Source organism: Sinocyclocheilus rhinocerous, unplaced genomic scaffold, assembly GCF_001515625.1.
Source record: "Sinocyclocheilus rhinocerous isolate Xijiao unplaced genomic scaffold, SAMN03320098_v1.1 scaffold407, whole genome shotgun sequence".
Classification (NCBI taxonomy): domain Eukaryota; kingdom Metazoa; phylum Chordata; class Actinopteri; order Cypriniformes; family Cyprinidae; genus Sinocyclocheilus; species Sinocyclocheilus rhinocerous.
In genome coordinates, this window is record NW_015633444.1 from 314,431 (window position 1) to 321,591 (window position 7,161).

At 35.0% G+C, this 7,161-nt stretch overlaps 1 protein-coding gene and 1 long non-coding RNA gene across 5 annotated transcripts in view; one reads left to right on the plus strand and one right to left on the minus strand.

Moving 5' to 3' along the window:
• maml2 (mastermind like transcriptional coactivator 2) overlaps positions 1 to 7,161 on the plus strand; it is a 110,502-nt gene that overhangs the window by 10,771 nt on the left and 92,570 nt on the right. The gene's annotated exons all lie outside the window — the stretch shown is intronic.
• Positions 4,384 to 7,161, minus strand: part of LOC107744021 (uncharacterized) — a 3,614-nt gene continuing 836 nt past the window's right edge. The window contains exons 2-4 of the long non-coding RNA XR_001640454.1: positions 6,660 to 6,952; positions 4,667 to 4,719; positions 4,384 to 4,575 (exon numbers count right to left, since the gene is read on the minus strand). This is a non-coding gene — a long non-coding RNA (uncharacterized LOC107744021). The remainder of the gene's footprint in view (positions 4,576 to 4,666; positions 4,720 to 6,659; positions 6,953 to 7,161) is intronic.

Consider the following 7,161-nt stretch of genomic DNA (forward strand, 5'->3'; position numbering starts at 1 on the left):
GTGAAAAGATGTCAATACACACCATTTTTCAAGTTCAAGTCCACCGACGTTAATCTACTCTCCTGTCTGGTTTGTTTGTTGGACAAAAATTACGGATTCGGCATTATAATATGTCAGACTGCCTGTTAATCAAACTCTCCGGCGAAAGGGTCAATTGAGCAGCCAATATTGGGCAAAGTACAGAAATAACTGGGGCTAATAATGCCTGCAGTTAATGCCACATGCTGCACTTTTCACACATGTCTCTTTAAATAGATTTTTAATGATATAACGTCTTTGTGTCATTTGGAGCGACCACTCATCATGTGGTGCGAGCAATAATAGCAATAACTGTATTAAATTAAAAATAAAATATCTAATTTCTGTGGTTGAAATATGAATCACTGCTACAGTATGCTTAAGTGAATGGTATTTTTAAAACATTTTTATCAGTTTTATGCAATTTACAGGAAAAATTCTGTTAACTACATTTAAGAAGGCAACTCTGAAATTATAGAACAAAAATAAGAGATCATTATTTACAAAAACTCAAATTAAATGCAAATACTTTGTTTCTAAACACTTTATTTACTGAGAACATTTAAAAAAATGTTAAGCATGTTAAGGAAATTATTTAATTTTAATATAAATCATGGTCGCACCACAAATTTTAATATGAATTTATGTGTACACAACATTCTTAATGTTTGAACAATTACAATATATATTATTATCTTTTGTATTTTAAAATTGGCCTGTCAAAAATCCTTATACGTCATTGACCCATTTTTTTTTTTTGTGGTATTCACACCAGTGACAAAAATTATGAAATTTCTATAGTATCACAAATTTTGATATCACAAAGACCTTATTTAAAGCAAAAAGAACTATATCGTGATATATATCATTATTGTGAAATAATCATATCGTGATTTAAGATTTTGGTCATATCGCCCACCCCTAGTCTTTAATGATGCACTGTTCATTCAGTACGTCACAATTAAAGGGGTCATATGATGTTGCTAAAAAGAACATTATTTTGTGTAGTCCCCTTGTGAAAAAGAAGTGCATTGTATTGAATGTGCACTTGTAATTTACTTCAAATCTTAAAAGTATATTTTTAACAACTGTGCTTTCAGATATTAATATTAATGAAATAAAAGGCCACTTAAGTGCACTTAAACAGAGACACTTTCATGACAATGTTTCTTACCACACTTAAATGCACTTTTAAAAAGTGCACTTTGTAAAACCTCAAATTAAAAGTTTTACTTTGTAATTTTAAATAATTATAATTTAATAATATTTTTTCATGCTTTAAAGAAGTACACTTATTTTGATGCGTTAACTAACATTCTAACGCATGCAACTAAAACACTTAATTTTAACTGTAGTGTTTTATTCAATATTACATTTAAAGTTAATACATTTTACTAAATTGCAACTTCATCATTACAAATTGGACAAAAAATACAAATACATTTACAATTTTTATATTTTTGTTCACCATAAATGCCTGTCAGTACATTTGGTAGTACACTTTTTTTTATTATTACATACTGTTTAAAGATGTACTTTAAATCCTATTTAAAAAAAATAAAATAAAAAGCACTCCAAACATTAACTAATTTAATTTAATTTAATTTAATATGAATTTAAACAATAATACAGTTGCATTTAATTGCAGTTAACATGCAGTTAAGTGTCTGAAAACATTAAATTCATTATATATAATTTCTGTAATAAGTATCCATTTTAAAAGTATACTAAAGTATACTTTCTTTTAACAGAGAAACTATAGACCAATTTCAGTGTTTGCAAACAGTGATGACCTTTTTGTGGGCGAAGCCTATCTGGTGGCAGAAAATGACAGTTTTAAAGTAGCAATCTATGGAAGCCATGGAATAAAATAATAAAAAAGGTAATTTTGAGTTTATATTTCAAAATTGACTTTTTTTCTCACAATTCCGTGATTAAATCTCACAATTCTGGTAAGAAAAATCAACTCGTCATTCTCTCTCTTTTCCCCACGGCTCAGTTTATAATCCCACACTTCTGGCTTTTTTTCCTCTGAATTGACAAACTCGCAATTGTTGAGTTAACTCGAGTTATAAAGTCCGAACTAGGAGATATAAACTTGCATTTGCGAGAAAAAAAGTCAGAATTGTGAGATAAAATAGGTAAATGTTATAGGTTTAAATAGTAGGCTATTTCATGCTATAACTGTAGGGCTAATACAATATGTCCCCTATGAACTGCATATGTGAATATTATGTAGACCTATTGTTTAAATCCAATTCATGCTTTAAAAGTAGGGTAATCATGGCAGGTTTCATCCATAGTCTGTCCGTTTAAACGTCTGTGTTTAGCTTCAAATGGCGTCTTTGACGACAGTAATCTATAAAAATGATTTGCATTCTGATTCTGACATCCAAAGGCACAACTAAATATTTTTTTTATTACTCCATGGATTTTTCCAGTTTCCCTCCACTTGTTACCAGTGTTTTTCTGCCACCACAATGTGTGTGCAGCTGCAAGTGATGTAACTGTGACGTCTACTCCAAATTGGTCTATAAAACATTAAAACGACAGTTCACCCAAAAGTGAACATTTTTGTCCATTCATTGAAAGTCAATGGGGTCCAATGTTGTTTGAATTTGACTGTGAATTTTGGACAAAACCATTTGAAAATTCTTCAAAATATCTTATGTGTTACGCAGAAGATTGAAAGCCATGTGAATTTGAAAAAGCATTATGGTGAGTAAATAATGTACGTATTTTTGAGTGAATTGTCCCTTTAAGCAATGCTTATTGGAAAGACTAAACCTCTAAACCAATGTTTAAAGATGTAGCAACATAATTGGCATAATTAAGCATGAGAGGCAGGCATTACAAATAATAGGTGGTAGAAGGAAATGTCAAAGTGTTTCCTGGTGTTACTTGGCTATAGTTGAAGCTGAAGGTGGCGTCGATTCACTCCACCTGAATGTGGAACAATCAGTCCGGCTCCTTGGAGGCCACTTTAAGCCCAGCACATCTGTCTTTGCCTTACTTGGGGAATATGAATGGGTCCCTGGACAGTTTGTCCCATGGTTGATATTCATGTTGAAATGAAAACGAATTAGTCCTAAATGAGCACACTCACATTTTGGCAGAAAGCGTAATCAATTGGTTAGAAAGTCAAGGATGGACACAAATTTTTGACTGTCAGCATAAAGTGTGGTCCAGTTTGCAGTTTATAAGAACCGTCCACTTTGACATGACGTGTTTTCTGACTGACATGTAAAATCAGCAACCAAAGTTTGTTTTGCTTTTGGGGCGATTTTGTGACACTCTTCAGTGTGTTTTAAAGATTTGATGCCACTAATCTTTCAATCTTCATCCAAACCAATAAGACAATTCTCAAAAGCACTCATTTTATCAACCTGATACTTCATAAAGATGACATTGTTTCCAGACGGACTGGTGCATTCTGTCTTTTGGAAGTTGTGTTAGGACCGTCAGATTAGATTTTCAGTCAACTCTTGCCATTTTCTGTGCGCGCTATGCCTCCGATAGCCAGCAGACAGATTGCGGGTGATCTGTGGGTGCGCCGTCTTAAGTATTTTGAAGGATAGAGGGCTTGTTGATCATTTTAATCCGAGTTATGTGCAGCAACAAATGATTTATACGCATTAAATGTGACCTATAAAACAAGATAAAATTGTACAAGTGGAAGGTTGAGGCATAAATAGAAGACAACTTTAGGAAACTCAAGTAGGATTGCTCATGCTGCTTAAATCAAAAGCATTCCCTCCTCATACGCGCTGGCTCTCCTAGCGGTTTCTTTGTGGGGTGCGCCTTGTGTGTACCTCATGTTTTATTCACAGTCTGAGACATGACTGGGGCTTTGAAGAGTGCTGAAACCATTCAGCATATACATCCCTACCTCCATTTGCACAACATAATAGTTGCGGGCAGAAATCACCCCCTCAGCGTATAGTATCAGCCTCTGTTACCTAAATTCTGAGTTTTATTTTATTATAGTTAACCAAGGGAAACGATGAAACTGAAAGCACTTTCTAGGCCGTTGAAAAATCACCTTGACACCAGTTGATCAAAAGTAGGGCTATGAATTAATCATTTTTATTTTTATACATATTTTTTTAAATAATTAGAAGTTTTCTGTGATTAAGCATAAAAATACTTGCACAAGCAATGCCCAAATTTATGTAGAATATTAAATAATATTTATGTAATGGCATCTTTTTACCAAGTACTATCAAGGCCAGTATCACCATTACTGATACCAATTCAGTGAATTTATACCAATTTGTATTATTATTATTATTAGGTGAATAGCAAAAATTATTATTATTATTATTGATTATTTTATTTTTATTTTTTCTTGCAGTTGCTGCATATTATATAATTTGTTTCTAATGCAATGTGGGGAATATTCCCGCAGGAATGCAGCGTGGGGAAGAGCTGTGTTGACTTTTCTACGCACCAGCCAATGGTTGTGAATTGTGAGACACATTTAGGCTTGGTATGATTTCTCTAGCACAGAGAAAGCACACCGAGCACTCTGATGTCTGTCAGGTTTTTCCTGCCCAACTAAATAGAACCGAGCAGAATAAGGAGGTGAAGTGTTAGAGGGGGTGGTTCACTATATCTTTCGACAAGTCTTGTGCTCTGTTGAACTCACCTGAAATCCAACCCTTGTGGGAAACTGCATCCTCAAGTGTGTATGCAAGGGCCCTGAGTGGATGATAAAAATGTGTGACTCTTTCCTGCAAAATCAACAACCCACAAAACCCCCCATCTTACAATATATGTCTTTGTGAATGTTCAGTTCCACATACAGTACGTGGGAGTTGCATAAATGAACGATATGACTCAAATATCCCGTTATCACTTACCTTTCACTTTCCATCATTACATAATTTTACTGTAAACAACATTAGATTAGCCCCATTATCAAGGTTTTGTCATGCTCTAACCATTAACATCTGCCATTAATAAAAAAACAACAACAAAAAACTGACTAACCTCTAGCTCTCCCTGAGAGGGTTAGATGCATTTGTGCTTCACGGACATAGTTAGTGATTTTAATTGGTTTTCACACACAACCTCTGTAAAAATTACAAAGCAAATTACCTACTGTTATCTCCATCTCCAATTTTTGAGATAGAAAGATTAAATAATAACAAGGTGTAAAATTATCATTAGGGATGCATTGACCGATACCAATAAGCATTTCATTGTGGTGAAATGATAAATGACCAATATAAAAATATATATAATTCATCAGTGATGCCTTTTGAGTGATCAGAAACTTTGCTATCACAGTGCTGGAGAAGTAATAGGGAGAAAGATTGATGCTATTATTCTTAAACTGACAGTTATAGATGGGAAAGATTGTCAACCTGTGCCGTTTCTTCCTGTGTGTAGTAAGGTTGTGACGGTGAGGAAATTTTCCCACTGGTTAATCGACGTGTGACAACACCGATAATACCAGTATCACCGTGGGGGCGGGGCGTTCCCTCTTTTCCTCACTTTTAAATAGCTTGTAAAAGCTGCAGGCGCATTTTACTCTCACTTTCAAATAGCGGCAATTCGGCGTAAAGCAATTGTTTGTTTGAATTTTCCCTCTTGTCCTCGCTTTTAAATAGCTTAAAAGCACTGTGCGTATTTTACTTTCACTTTTGAATTAGCGGCAATTCGCCATCAATTGCTTGAATGCAACAACAAAATACAACGTCAAACTCACTTTAGCCTATATATAAAACATAGAACTTTTATAAACAAAACGAATAAAAATACACCATGCTATAGGGCAGGCTATGCCTAATATCAAATAACAAATAACTTGCATAAAGTTTAATAGGTATACAAAACTGGAAATAAGTAAACATGTATAATATATAACCAAATAAATAAGAACGAACGTTTATTAGCAAAACAAATAAGAAAGCTTTGGAGGCACGGCATACACCTTGATGTCAAATAAAATAAATAAATGACACAAAGTTTAAATAAAGTAAAAATCAGCTAACACTGTTGAACCAATTAAATAAGAAACGAATGTTTAAAAAAAAAACTTCCAAAATCACCTTAGATAAACGGCAAAAGTCAACAAGCTTTTCAAAATCCAAAATACTGCCAAACAGGTGCTTTTGCATTTCGTTTCGAAACTAAATCATACGCCATCGTCTTGTCTGTCTCACCTCACCTCACTCTTGTCAGTCAGCTCGACTTACTCTCCTCACTGGATAAATGAAATCTGATCTGTGATGCGACTGTCATTCGGCATGCTGCATTGAGCAGCCGCGTTCAGTTTTTAATTGTAGTGTCTGTTCTTTTACTGAACTAAATGATTTTTATTACTATAAAAAAACAACGATATCACCGTCAACCGCGGCAAGCCTAGTGTGTAGCACCTGCTGCTCTGCATGTCCTGCAGATCCCTGATCATTTCAATCTGATCTAAACAGTTTGCATGGCAGTTTTCAGTGCAAAATTGTTTTGTAATGGTGTCGAAATGTAATGCAGGCTTTGTAAAGAGGCTTTTATTAAAGAATGGAGCAGTTAAAAACGAAGTTTACTCAACTCATCTGAAATTCATAATTTATTATAAGCGACAGTAGGAGTGTCTTGGGCATAGGAGAATGATTTGATTTGTAAAATTTCAAACACACCCCACTTTCCCGAGGGGTCAGCTTCCAGCCCAGGAAATGAGAAAGTGGGCTCCTGATGTCAGCATTGAACCCCTGGGTGGAATGCCGGGTCAGATCAGGGGCTCTCCGAGTAGATCAGAGATCAGGCCTGTTTACATTTCAACTCAGGATATTTCTATCAGGCCGGCCAAACTGCTCCACGTTCCCAGGCTCCTCGCTCTCAGCCCTGAAAAAGAGCACAAGCTCTGTCTGTTTCTCCTTTCCCTCCATGCTCTTGTTCCTCCTCCTGCTTCTCTTTCTCCCCCTCGCTGCCTCTAGGGTCAAAGTCAATGTACAGCTTCAGCAGAGAGTGGGAGGCAAAAAACCTTATATACAGTATTGTTACGCCCTGTCTAGAGTAAAGGCGCAATATGAAAGTGTACGACACGGAAGGGTTTTTTCCAAAAAAAAAAAAAAAAAAAAGAAAATGAGGAGTATTTCAAAGGGTTACTAATGACACATCATTTGGATATTTTCATGTCTG